We start from the raw sequence: 14774 nt of genomic DNA, 5'->3' as shown, positions 1-14774 counted from the left end.
CTCATTTTGAAAAACGTGCCGCGACTTTAGGACCGACGCTCGGGTCTCTTCCCATCCCTTAAACACGTCCTCACCCCCAGGACCTTCCGGAGTTATTATTATTCCGTAGTCGCTCCTCTGTATGATGCGATGTTTATACAATGTTTATAGGAAGCCATACGTCATGTTTATATGAAGCTATAGGCTACGTTTGTATTGGCACTGTATCGTTCAACATTTTGTCTATTATAGCTTTTTAACGGGATTCCTCAAACTTCAGACTTACTTCATTTCTTCTACGAAAATATCCAAGTTTATGTATAATTTATTTAATTCAATTTTTACAATTTCTTTAAAAAATTACAGATGTGGATCTCGTTCGTTATAAATATACGGTTTATACAATTTGTATTTGCAGGCTTGGAATAAACTTCCTCCGGAACTAAGATCCATAACAAGTCCAACAGAATTCAGGTCTAAACTAAAAACTTACCTTTTTAAGCCTTCGTACTCTTAAATTAAATATACCATTCCTAAGAGAGAGTCCAGTTATATTCAATTTTCCAATTATATCCTAAATCCTGTATCTAAATTTCGCTAATAAACAATTATATAATGTTAATTAAGTGTTAATCTCAAGTGACCTACCAGGTAAGTATTGTACTGTTTATTATCTCCATAAATAGTTAAGTAATAACATAGATCACTGTAGAGATGTATTATAAGTTTGTACAGCGCCCTTGAAGTGATTTTGCACATAAACGGCGCTATACAAGTCATCCAATTATTATTATTATTATTGCAGTGGAAAACAAACCATGTAAAAACCTATAATATCTGAAAGCAATTTATATGTGGCTTAACGTTATCATATGGCATACAGAAATTTTATTTTAACCACGTTTTAAATTTGTATTAATTTTAGACAACGACAAAGTTTAGCTTGTACAGTGTTTTATTTATTCATTATTTAATTAGCTAAGAAGGTAAAAGAAGTAGGCGACGCCAGAGGAAGACATGGCATGATCAAGTGAATCAGATACTTGAGTTAGGCCATGTCAGGAGTCAGAATAATAGAAAATTATGAATGTAAATGAGGCAAGGAGTTTGTGCCAAGACATAGCTCTGTAAAAGTATTCAAACAAAATCTGTCCGTCGCGTAATCAAAACGTTGATAAATAGTTATTATTTAAAAACAAAGCAATTTTTAGAGACTTATAAGTCTATATTAAATTAATATAAGTCTCTAAAAATATTCGAAAGATTAAATAATATGCCACGCACACATACTGCTTGAAGCTTTACGCATTCTTAATCGACATAAATAACTTAATCGACGTAAATAGAAGCTGAATATATTAATATTTATCAAATGCCCTGCCAGAAATTTTTGTTCGTGTTTTTTTCGCATTTCGTTATTATATTTATCAGGAAAAGAACACCAGAATGAACACGTGTTCCGATATATTCTGAATACGCATAAAAAAATGTGATAAAACATAATGGCTAATTTGTTAAAAACGGGATTGTGAGATATCAAAGAATGAAATGATAGGTATCCTAAAACACTTTAAGTAAAATACCAATGTTTTGACACGATGTCCGAACACGTGTTACAAGTCCTAACGTTTTTGCATTTTTCCTGATATATTATTAAGACCAACGCAGTTGGATAAATACGTGTTCCTATATAATTACGTATTTATCAAAACTTTATCAGGAAGCGGCTTACAGTCCCGTTTTTAACAGGAAGACTTATAATTTGAGGAGATTTTCAATAAATCAGCATTAATCAGTTTTCCGCTTATTGTGATTGTGGTAGGAGCAATTTAGATATCGAAAAGTTGTTCGTACCGTTTGTTTTTGGTTTTGAAAAAAAGTTTGGCAATCCCTGCTCTAAGCATTAGTCTATTTACCTTGGTGAAAACATTGCGGACTGGTAATGGGATAATATGGTATTAGCATATACCTTATCAGGCGGAATGCCTTAAAGCCTATGGTTGTACAATACCTCGATTTGACGTTATCATAATAATCATATTGTATATTTAATTGAAAGTGATATGAATATGTACTTTCAATATCCAATCATTTGCATTTCAATGGGGCCTAGAAATTCAAAATATATTCATGAACGATAATGACTAATCTCCATTTATCACACAATTTAAGAGCACGTTGATTAATTTATTGAGATCAATAAATTAGAATAATCTATAGAAATAAACTCAATATACTTATTAGTTTTAAAATATATATTACCAGATTGTATTTTGAAAAATACAGTTCATGGTTATCCTACTAGAAACTGCAACGATATTAGGCTTCGTAAAACAAATTAATGTTGATTACAAAGGTTTTAAAATGCTCTCTATAAATGTTAAAAGGAAGTTAAAAGTCTTGCAGTTTTTCATGGATTATGTCTAGATGTTGTGAAGTCAAAATTTTTGTACGTAGGTAATATTTTTTATGTAACACCTCACAAGAGAGACTCTGTCTGTACATTGTAAAGGCAGGGGAGCTATGTCGCCACCCGTAAAGGTAGGGGCTGTAGGAAGGGATTTATTAATGCGAGTCTTGAAGAGGCCCGGATCACATGAAGGAGGAAAAATAGCTTTTATTATTAAAGTAGTTATTACTATTAGTAATGTAAGACTTTTAAGATAACTAGCTGAAGTGTAAATGGCGTTGCTCGACTTTTCTCTACTTTCTATAAATATAATAAGCATGTATTATATATAAATAAACCTTTAGGAAGAAAATCTCTAAATGACAGTGAAAACCCTATCAAAATCCGTTACACAGTTTAGAAGAACTAATCGCACAGACTTATTTTAGTACTAGCTGAAGTGTACCCAGCGTTGTTAGGGGTAATAGGAGATAGACATATACGATAAAAAACTTTTCTGTAGGACTTTTAAAGATGAACAATTCCGTAGTATATTATTTTGATGTATCTCATAAGGTTTAGCTAGCGTTAGCAATGTAAGCGGCCGAAAATATTTTTTTTTTTACGATTTGATTACAAAACATTGAAATTCTCTAGTTTCCATAAATATAATTTGCATGTATTATACATAAACCTTCCGGGAGAAATTCTCTACATTATTGTGAAAATCCTATCAATATGAGTTGCGTAGTTTAACTAAGCGCACAAATAGATAGACGCAGATAGCGGCTTTATTTTATACTAGAGGTAATAGAGATACTCTAAAAAATAAATAATGTACCTATATCTAACAAATTAATTAATGATAAAGGTACTGCAATAATTTATTCACTTCACAATGTTGAATTTGTAAAATAATTGAACAAATAATACTGCTCCGTTGGCGTTCGCAAATCACCTCTGGAGTAACGGACACGAAATTCATCGCTGAAAATCTCGCGAAAATGTTTAAATTCACTGCACACGAGCGCTTATTTGTGGACGTTGTAGCGCTAACATTGTAAATTAGAATTCCTAAATGAATCTATTCCAAAAGCAATGGATTTTCCATGAAAAAACTTGTGTAAAACTCACTTGCCTTCAACACGCTTCACGCATAAGTCGATAGTGCATGGGGTGAGTTATCTGCACTGCTCCAACATACGATTTGCCATTAGGAGCGAAATCTGTCTTCCGTTTCGGTGGGCCGAGCTGTGTCAATTGATCGATGCTGCCCCCATAGTGTAGTAAAACAAAGTTTTGTGCATATAGGAATATGCACGACGACTTGTTTGAAGACGATAGCTCAACCTGCCGATAATTATAACTGGAACATACTTTCGTAGAAGACAAGCAATGCAATACACAAATGCACATACCGAGGAACCGCTGATATCTGATCTCTTGCTATTTCGTTTCACTTAACCTCTGACTCGTTCGTAGAGAGTCTTCATAACGTTAGTAATAAATTAACTAATAAATATTCTACAAAGGATATTTTAAAATCGGGATTACTGAAATACGAAGTTGAAATTACTAAACTCTTATTAACGTAGTCATTTTACATATACATAAGTATTTGTACCTTTTTGATTATTATTTTTATTATACCTTTTCTCATTGTACTTGTAATATCAATTGCATCACAGTAGCTATTTTATTTTTTGTATATTCTTATACATATTTTGTTCCTACTTTATAATTAAAATATAATTTCATCTACATTTTCGACGGCCTCCGAGGTCAAGAGGTAAGGCTCTCGACTAGCAAGCTGGAGGTAGCGGGTTTAAGTCCCGGTACGCGCAAGTACATTTTATTTAATTAATTCGTGTTATTCCACAAATTACTCATTTAAAATAATATAAAGTTTATTTGAACTCTTTGGCTCCAGACGGTTAAGAGCAGTTGGGACTCTTTCGGTTTCATATAAAAAATAACCTTGTAAATTTATTATTTTTATTTCCTTTATAATATGGATATCCTCATATGGACACTATACTCTTATGATTATGAACACTTTTATGCAAAGTTTTTTTTTGGCATAAATTTTTTTTTTTTTTTTTTCTAAATTTACTTTTATGAAGTGCTTATTTCTAATCAATTTTAATCGTAGCAATTTTGACATAGCGATATCTCTATCACCAAGTATAATTTCTCCCTTTATGAGCTGTATTTGAGCGCTTTTAGTGATGACTACAAATGTAACCATGTTGCCTACACCAATTAAAATAGACATTTTTACATGCAGTCCCCGATGGCTCTGTAATTAAGTACCTCAATGTACTACAGCAATGTATCCAATTTGAATTCTAGAAAGTTTTGAGCTCAGTTAATGGTGACATTTCTGTTCATTTGAAATTCATTTTTACTTACCGGCTCAAATTTAATTATGAATGTTTTAAAGCGGATTTTGTGGTGGCATTTCTGCCGATTTTCAACCGGATACTTTTAAGCAAATTCAATCCTTTGAAGAACCACGTCATTAAAACCAGAAACAACACTGCAAAAAATATCCAGCGGTCTAAAGAGGATACCATTTATCCTTAAAATGTGACAGATGAACCGGTTTTAAATAACAAAATTAAGCTTTGAAGTACGCTAGTCGTATTAAATTAACCCTCTCTTTTACTGCACTTACTTTAGTGCAGTAAAATATAACACAGATAGCAGGGTGTGTCAATTTTTTTAAACTTTCGAAATGAGAAATGAGATTACTCAAAACTTACAAGGGGTTTCGTGGTAACTCAGGGAAATGACAAATCAACAATCATTGTCTTTTATTTCTTGTCTCTCTGTGTCAATTTGTCAATTGAAAAAAAAAAATTATGAATACATTCTTTATGAAATATGAAATTAACAAAAATATGTAACAGTCCATAAACAATGTTATACATCGCCACTCCTAGTTTGATTTCACTTCAACTTATTGGGCTTGTATTGACTTTTCGTGTGCTCCACCCTCTCTTGCTAATGTACCCTTCCACCTCTTATTGCTATAATGTTGATTAAAACATTAGTCATTTTGGAAAAACAAAACGCTCGTGCAGCATTCAGGATTAGCGTACTTGGATACGTTACTCCATCGTTTGAAAAAGACAATGAAAATCCTACATTTTCTCTTTCATCAATCGATCATCAGGTGAATACAATTGTTGCAATTGGTTGTGACGCAAAATGCTACCACTGGCCGGAAAAATGAAATTATTTCAAGAATGGATCAGAGAGGCGCTGAAATGGTTTAACTGTCAACTGCAGCCAATGAACTACCACTGCTACATCCGACTGTACTTTTTAGATGGACCGAGCAGCAGACATGTAGCTTTCTCGGAACATTGATTGACATCCCGAGAAAGCTTCATGTTCCAACTGTAGAAGAAACTTTAAGCATTGTGAGGACATGGAAGTTATACGTTTTATTCCAATTCGAAAATCCATACAAGAAAATTTAAGCGGAAAATTAAACACACACCAAGATAGTAAAATTTATTCAAGGCTGTGACAAAAGGAAACAACCAAGGAATGTCTCATGCCAGGTGGCTAAAAACGCAAACAGGATCTAACGATTTTTTTTTAATGCGACGCTTCACAAGAGCGCTGTGCAGTGTAAAGGCAGAGGGGTTATGGCGCCACCCAGTTGGGCAGTATTAGGAGGCGGGTTAAGGTACGAACTGTAGAAATGGCTTTATAAAGAAGCCCAGATTATATGAAGGAGGAAAAACAGATGCCGGAAGCTCATTCCAAACACGAGCTAAGACATTACACAAAAACGTGTCGAAAAAGCGGCCCGTTCTCATAAAGCCAACGTCTACTGTGAACGGATGTTGCGCTCGTATATGTTCACGAAATGTATCGCTAGATTGAATGTTATAACGAAAACCCAACACAAAAATTGTAGATACTCGTAGATAATAGTTATTGTGTAGATGGTGTCCGTAATCTCTGGAAAATGGTCAAACTTTCCAAATATCTTTCAACCAAATTAAAATCTGTTGTGGACCCCTTGATACTGAAAAACGCGTGTTTTGCGCACCCGGAGAACATCATTCTGTCAATGCTAACGGATAAGAAAAATGTATAAGGTAGCTCGTATGCAGAAGGATCATTAAGGATTGGGACCTTCAAACTTCAGAAGAGTTCAAAAAATTCAACTACACTTAAATCATTGACTTGCAGGCCATATTCTTAATTCTAAAACATCCTCCACCCCTGAACAACAAAACAATCTATTGTTAAATTTATGTAATGAAGGAAATGTAAAAAAGATCCGTTTCCCTAAATTTCCTTTCTACACACAGTCAGTGGAAAGATATGCAATATTGACTACAGAGGCATCGTCTTCCGTTGCTGGGTATAATGCTCGAAAAGGTTTTATTTGCGCCAAGGTACATTCTATAAATATAATACCAAATTTGAAATCCATGGAAGATTTTACTACTACGTTAACATTCAATTTTGTGCAACCATTATTTTTTATTTTTGTTTTGTTAATGGTTATTTATCACTTTTATACTTTTTTAACAAACAGCAAAAAATGTTGTGTTGTTCCTACTGCAGTTATGCAATAAAACAATTACTTTGCTATAAAATAAAAAAAAATACACCATTGTTTTATTTTTTCCCGAATCACGAAATCAGTTTTTTTTTTCAAAACTTCTTGCCGTTTTAGGAAGTTAATAATGAACACTCATTTCATATATTTTTATGTTTTCGAATAGCTACAGATTACACTCAACTTTTGAGACCTCCTATACGCCAAAATAAGGCACTTTTTTTACTATGGAGACCGAAACACCCAGCATATAGATACAGTCAGCAAGCGAGCTTTTACAGATTCTTAGAAGTAAGATATTTTTTTGTCAACGCCTCAAAGGTAATTTCTAAACTTTTAATAACCCGGCACTTATGCGTACGGTAGAACCGTATTAAAGAGATTCTTACTAGCGCAGTGGTGTACTGTATCATATGACTATTGCGGGGTAAGAGGGCACTGCGGATGAGTGTTCCGAAATATTTCAAATCAGTTTAAACCACTACCACCGTCACCGGTATGCACAAATACATGCCTTACATTATTACGTAATTATTACTTAGGTTGAGATGTTTCAAATTCCATCACATTTCAAGACTTCAAAAGTACGATCGGAAAATAAATTGTAAATTCTTGAAATTTAAGCGGTCCTCTACAACGGCCTGTTTTAGTTTTTGATCAAATTGTGAACAGCTAAAAACATAACAACATCAGATGTTTGACATCTGATCACAATTTGATCAAAGACTTTCAAAATGGTTTCAAAATCGCGACGGTCTTCGATCTGGTGGATTTTGAAACATCCTAATAATAATAATAATATTTGAATGATTTCTATGGCGCCGTTTTTGTGCCAAATCACCTCAAAGGCGCTGTACAAATATATAATACATTTCTATAATGATCTATGTTATTACTAACTGGAGATAATATACAGTACCATTCTTACCTGGTAGGTACGGCCAACCCTAGTGTTGAATCAGTATACCCTTCATTTGCATTTTTGCAAATCATCAACTAACTAACCATCACGCCGTTTCGGCAGGGGTAAGCAGAGAGGACAGACCGCCGAACAACTTGGTTTTGGCACACACTCTTTGCCTCATTAACAACCATACATCGTCTAATCCTTACTCCTTATTATTTTATTGGTATGTACACGTTATTCTGACTCTTTATATGGCCCGACTCAAGGATTCGATTCTCGAGGAAAGTTATCTCGATCGTGCCATGTCTTCCTCGGGCGTCCACGACTTCTTCTAGGATTCACATTGGCGTCATACATTCTCTTTACACTCCTTTCCATTTTCACCACCATTTAAGCGTCCCTTTCTGGATTTTGCTCATTTCACTGAGAAAAACGAGTATGGCTGATCTATTGAAATCCTGTTAAAATCGTGATAATATTGGTCCATTAAGAACATCCCGGAACACGTGTTCTGCAGCTGTACTTTTCCTGATTAATATAATGACGAAATGCGATGATATTATAATTTTTATGAACACGTGTCCCAACACCCTAATAACTAATTCGTGTTTTAACGTTAGTTTGTTAGGAACCTGTCCATCCATTCGTTAAAATGACCGTTTTTAACAGGAATAAGAATATTTGACCAGATTTTTAATAAATATCAATAAATTAGCCTTGAGTTCTTTGAGAATCTCCACATTTTTTACATGATCTTACATAGATTTACCATACATACTCCTCGGGGACCTCATTTTTACAACATTCAGTCTACTTTCATCCTTTATCTGCCAATTACATCCCTCACTGCCAAACATCAGAGTAGGTATCAACATTCCATTGTGGACTGCTAGCTTCGCCTCTTTTGACAGTTTTTTGCTAGCGCCAACCGCTTTCAGTCTTTCTTTCAATATCTCCATCAACCTTTCCATCTGTCGTGAACATACTTCCCAAATGTTCGTTCAACGTTTCTAGTGGATTTCTGAAATATTTTTCAGTGGAAACGATTGCACCATTCGATAGCAAATTGCAGCTGAATATAGGTATGCAAACAATTTTAAAGCGTAGATTTGTATTTATACGCATTATTAATTACAAGTATATTCAATTTTTGTTTTTAAACTGTCAATATTTATCAAACTGAACATTTCAAATGCGGAATCAATTTCGTACTATAAAAACACACATGTGTTGATTTTGAATTTGGAATACACATTTTGCTGATTTCAAATAAATCGCGGGTGAAACTTTGATTTATTGGACGGAATATCCCACTATGTCCATAAAAATATGTTAAATAATAAAAGATTTTTCTGTTTCACATTTTCGTTTAAAAATTGCTAATATTGTCTTCAATAATTAAATAAAAATATTGATTCGAAATATTCTCTATCCTCAACGTGTGACTGTTCGGTGCGTTTTATGGTCCGGCGGAGTCATTGGACCTTACTTTTTCGAAAATGAGGCTGGAGCAACAGTTACGGTGAATGGATTGCGCTATCGAGAGATGATTAATGATTTTTCATGGCTGGAATTGGATGGTATTGATCTGAACAACGTTTAATTTCAACGAGATGGCGCCTCACAAGCAACGAAACCATTGATCTTTTACAATTGATTATCAAAATAACACCTCTTATTGGAAAACCCTGTATATTATTTTATAAAAAGCTGTGTTCGTTGTTAGTGTAATAAGATAACCTACACTTAAATTTTTTAAAAGTCTAAAAATATATATTTTTTTTAAATGTCTAACACCTAATGTAAATGGTTGTAAAACATTCTTCTTATTTATGATTTCTATTCTCAGGATCATTAAATATCCCGTAATAACAACTACACCATCCTAATGGTATAGTGATGGGTCATGACTCATTTTATTAAGAGCGGGATCCACGGTACCAGCTCATTATTTTTGCACTGCATAAAGAATCGACTCAATTGAACGGGAGCCGTGAGCTCAGAGCGTTATGAGCAATGAGAATTACTGTGCTCGACCGATTCGGCTCGCCAGTACGGCTTCCTTAGTACGGCTCCCCCAGTACTGCTCCCCCAGTACTGCTCCCCCAGTACTGCTCCCCCAGTACTGCTCCCCCAGTACTGCTCCCCCAGTACGGCTCTTCTACTGCACGGTAAGCGTATGAATGATCACGCAACTATTGGCACAAATACGCCACTAGTGCCACGAGTAAAATAAGATGCTTTGTAGTTCGGTACGTCCATATATATGTTCAAGTCCAGATGTCAGACAGTCAGATGCCTTTCACGTCTCTAAGTATGTAATAACAATTAATACTAGGTTTAACTATAATGCCATTATTTTTCTAAAATATCTCCTGATAAAAAGATTAACCGTTCAATTGGTAGGTACGTGGTACGGTTTTTTATTTTTTTTTATTTTTTTTAATTCCTTTATTTTTCCCAATTTTTACATTAATTACATACAATATTATATAAATCAACACGAATAATGGGAACTCACTAAGGCGCAGCCTGTGCGTGGGTAATATATTTAAATTATTATTTTGTTGTACCTAGAAATAAACAATAATTATAATAAAAACAAGATTACATTTTGTCTAAGCGGTTTGTATAAAAAGTGTTTATAATAGTGTATAGTGAAGTTATAAGTGTTTAGTGTAATATATGGTGAATATTTTATGAGAAACATAAATTGATACAAATTAAATAAAAAAAGTTTCAACTGCTGTATCGAAAAGCCATAATTTTAGTTCTTTTAAATATTGAGGAAGTTTAGTAATCACTTGAATATTTTTCGGTAAAAGATTGAAAGTACGAGGTCCAATGAAACTGCAGTGTGTTTGCATTTGTTTCGTGTTCGTTTGGGGGGTATAAAATACATTATTATTTCTAATGTTGGTTCTGTTTTCATTTATTTCGAATTTGTTTTTGTTTTTAAAGATGTATTTCATAGTTAGCAAAATAAATAGTTTACGGAGACAGAATATTTTAGTTTTTACTACTTTTAGGTTTACCGGGAGTCTTACAAATACGGCTCATCAAAAAGAGCTAGCTCAATTGTGCTACTCGTTCATGAACGACTCATCACTATACTGATAGACAATGCGCTATCTGGAGGTCTGGGATGTTAAACATTAAACTGGGACATAAGCGACAGATAGCGTTCCCTAACGCAAGTGGAAGTGAGCCGATAACGATTTATTACCTAGTAAAGACTAGAAGGTGTACCGTATACGAGACTTAGAGTTTTCACCATTAAACTTAGATTAGGCTTTGAAAAAATAAAGCTCGTGATGAATATTGTGTTTTGACGCTTATGCACTAGCTCATAGCTGTGACAAATCACGTGAATAAATGCTTACATGCTTATCTACATGACCATCATGCTTGATAGCTGATTATTTTTTTCGGATTCACTGCCAAAATTTAAAAGTGGGATCATGTCAATAATATTATAAACCATTCAATACGTATACATATACTCACACATATACATACGCCTACGACATACGTCATCCGGAAATTACTGAATATACATACCACATATGAGATATTACGAGGAAACGTATAATAGGTTAAAAAAAGTAGTCAAATAAAAGATTTAGGGGTTACTTTTGACAGCAAAATGACATTCCACCAGCACACAAATGACTTATGCAACAGAGCATATAAACTGCTGGGCTTTGTCATTCGCAATTCACGCTCATTTCAAAACCCACTAACAATTAGGCTACTTTACAACTCACTGGTGCTAAGTGTACTGGAGTCGAATTGTATTATCTGGGCCCCATTTGAAGCATCCTATATTTTAAACATTGAAAGAGTTCATAAAAAATTCCTACGTTTTTTTATTTTTACGCCTCTATGGAACATATTCATATTTATATCCATCGATATTTATTCTAGGTATGACTAACTATCATTCTCTAGAAACTCTAGTCTCACTCTCGGGCACGTCACCATAACATATTATATTGCCGATTGAGTCGTACAAATCTGTACCCGAATTCGCCCGTGGGAAGAGTGATACGCTATTTAAATTTATTAGATAAAAATTTTGACACATTCTTCGGAAAATTCAATGAGTTTGTAAGGTTTTTGGCACTACATTCTCACTGTGAAAATGGTACTTTTACAATTAGTTAGATAAAGTATCTGTAATGTTGTAAAATTTTTGAACACAAATAAAATAAAAATAAAAAATCAATGTTACCAATGTTCTGTTTCTTTCTAATAAATAAATAAACCGAAAAGAACCGAGAATCTTCGTTTAAGGGGAAACGTCGAGTCATGAAATACACCAAACTTAGGATCAACAATTGTTTATAAAATAATAGGGTATTTTCACTGTTTTTATTTTGTCCACGAAAAAAATTACAATTATGATGGTACTTTTATTATATTTTATGTTGACGAAATAATTTCCTATCGATATAATTTTTTTTATTTTCGATTTGCCGCCAAAATTTAATGTTCGTTTTCATTTGTGAATTCGGTTGACGTCACGCTGGCCATGTGTGTGACAGCGGTCCAACTAGAAATTGGCGGTTTCTATGTCAAAATGACGTTGTTGTCAGTTGGAACCATTTTGGAATATGCGGTTTTAGATCGTTTTTGAAATTAATAATTATGAAAGAAAATATTAAAATCACATATTAATCATTGATATATTATATTTAGATGAGACTTGAAGCAAAAAAATCGCTTTCACTTTTTTACCTCCAATCGACCTCCAAATCTCCCACCGTAATAACTAAGACTACCAAAACCGGTCTACGCACACCGCTTCTTGCGTTCTAATATAGGAACGTGTTTTGACAATCAGTACGCCATAGTGCCTTTAATTGTATAGTTCTTTGATTTTCAGTACAATAATTAGAAAAAAAAAATTAAAATTTTGTTTTATTTCTATTTATTCATTTATTAGATACTAAAAAATACAATTAAAGATTAGTGAATCTTTGACTGTCCAACTGGGAAGTTTCCTGTTTCAGAATATTCAAATTGATAGGTTTAGTTCATATGAAGTAGGTAAAGTAACACAAATACAATAAATACACAAATAAATCCATAACATTGGAGATATTACTTTTTACATAACATTGTGTAAAATACTTTCATGTTTACAATATAAGAGCTAGTTAGGTAAACATCTTTTGTTACTGTGATGTGTAATAATATATGTGTAAGAATTATTATTTTAACTGATTTTAGACGTGTTGATAGTACATATTTAATTTTAATTTTTCTTTTATTTTATATTATAGAAACAAATAGTACATGATTTACAGAGATGAAACAATATACAGGAATAAGATACTTCATGTTGTGTACCTATGATATGTTTCCTTGTAATGTCTGCTAATTGGTATGTTTATTCCTTAATTAACAGGTGACTTGTGTAGTTTATAGGTGTGTGTGTGACGTGTGTAATGTATGTTTTTTTTGTATAGTGAATACCTCACAAGAGTCCCAACTGCTCCCGTCTGGAGCCAGTGAGACTATGGCATCCCCAATTGGGGGATGTTGTGAGGCTGAAGGTAAGTGGGGAAGGGAAAGAGGAAGGTGGGGAAGTACCTGGCTATTCAGATCTAGTCACTAAACACGGCTAAAGCCATTTGGAGCAACGTTTCAATTCTGAATGGTGGTCTTACACCAGGGCGATACTGGTAGTATCTTCCACTCTGGAACGTGCCGCAAATATACTATATATTATTTTAATTAATTAATTGTGAAATAACACAAATTAATCAAATAAAATTTATTTGCGCACGCCGGGTTCGAACCCGCGACCTTCGGAATGGCAGTCCAATGCGTTACCACTGGACTATGCCGGCCGTCAAGTGAGTGTATGTATGTGTGTGTGTCTGTATGTATGCGCATTGAATAGTTTAAATTATTTACATGATGCCACGTTTGAATTTGGGCAGTGAATCCGAAAAAAAGTCAATGTTAGAGTTAAGATAAATATTATTTAGAGTATGAAGAGCTGGGTTAATTGTCGAATTAGATGCTGCATTTGTTTTATAATTTAGCGTGTGGAATAGCACTGTATGTCGTGTACGTCTCAAAGGTATGTTAAAGTTAATAAGAGACAGAAGTTCAGTACAATCAATGTCATTGTTTAAAATTCTGTGTATAAATATTGAGTCAGCTACTGCTCGTCTTCGCTGCAAAGTTTCAAATGTATACTCAAAATTATTGTTGAATCTGTTGGTAATATATTTTATAAATTTGTTTTGGATACGTTTTATATTATCTATGTAAAGTTTATATTGTGGATTCCAAATACGCGATGCATATTCCAGTGTATATGATTCGACTTGTGAAGTGTTGTAAAAAATTTTGGTCTAGAGGCCAAAAATATTAAATAATTATATGAACGTACTAAACCTTTGTTAGTTCGCACATGTTCCTTCCACACATTTTAATGGTATTCATAGCTGGTGAAAATGCCCTATTTGCTTGGTCTTTTTTATTCAGAACTTTATTCTGAATTTGAGGTGAGATGATTTGAACTCAACCAAACTGAATAATTTAAAAAAAAATCAAAAGATAAGCAAATATGTATCAAAGAATAGCTATTACTTTTCTATCCGACTTTTACAATTATTTGTGATTTAATGATATATCAGATTAAAAAAATAAACAGGGTACAAGAAAGATTTTTTGGTGTTGAACATTTACGGAGTTGAAACACAAAATTTTCGTATATAAATCAAAATTTCGACAAAAAAAACCCTTTATACGAGGTTAATTTTCTATGACATTACATTAACATAGTGTTACTATTGAGAATTGAAAAGTTGCCTAAAAAATCGTTATAAAGAGAAAGTTCGATGGACTATATAATTTAAAACACAAATAAATAAAATAGCACAGGCGCTGTG

The sequence above is a fragment of the Hesperophylax consimilis genome, chromosome 6 (assembly GCF_061612785.1).
Source record: "Hesperophylax consimilis isolate HC1 chromosome 6, BYU_Hcon_1.0, whole genome shotgun sequence".
NCBI lineage: Eukaryota > Metazoa > Arthropoda > Insecta > Trichoptera > Limnephilidae > Hesperophylax > Hesperophylax consimilis.
This window is presented reverse-complemented; position numbering follows the sequence as displayed.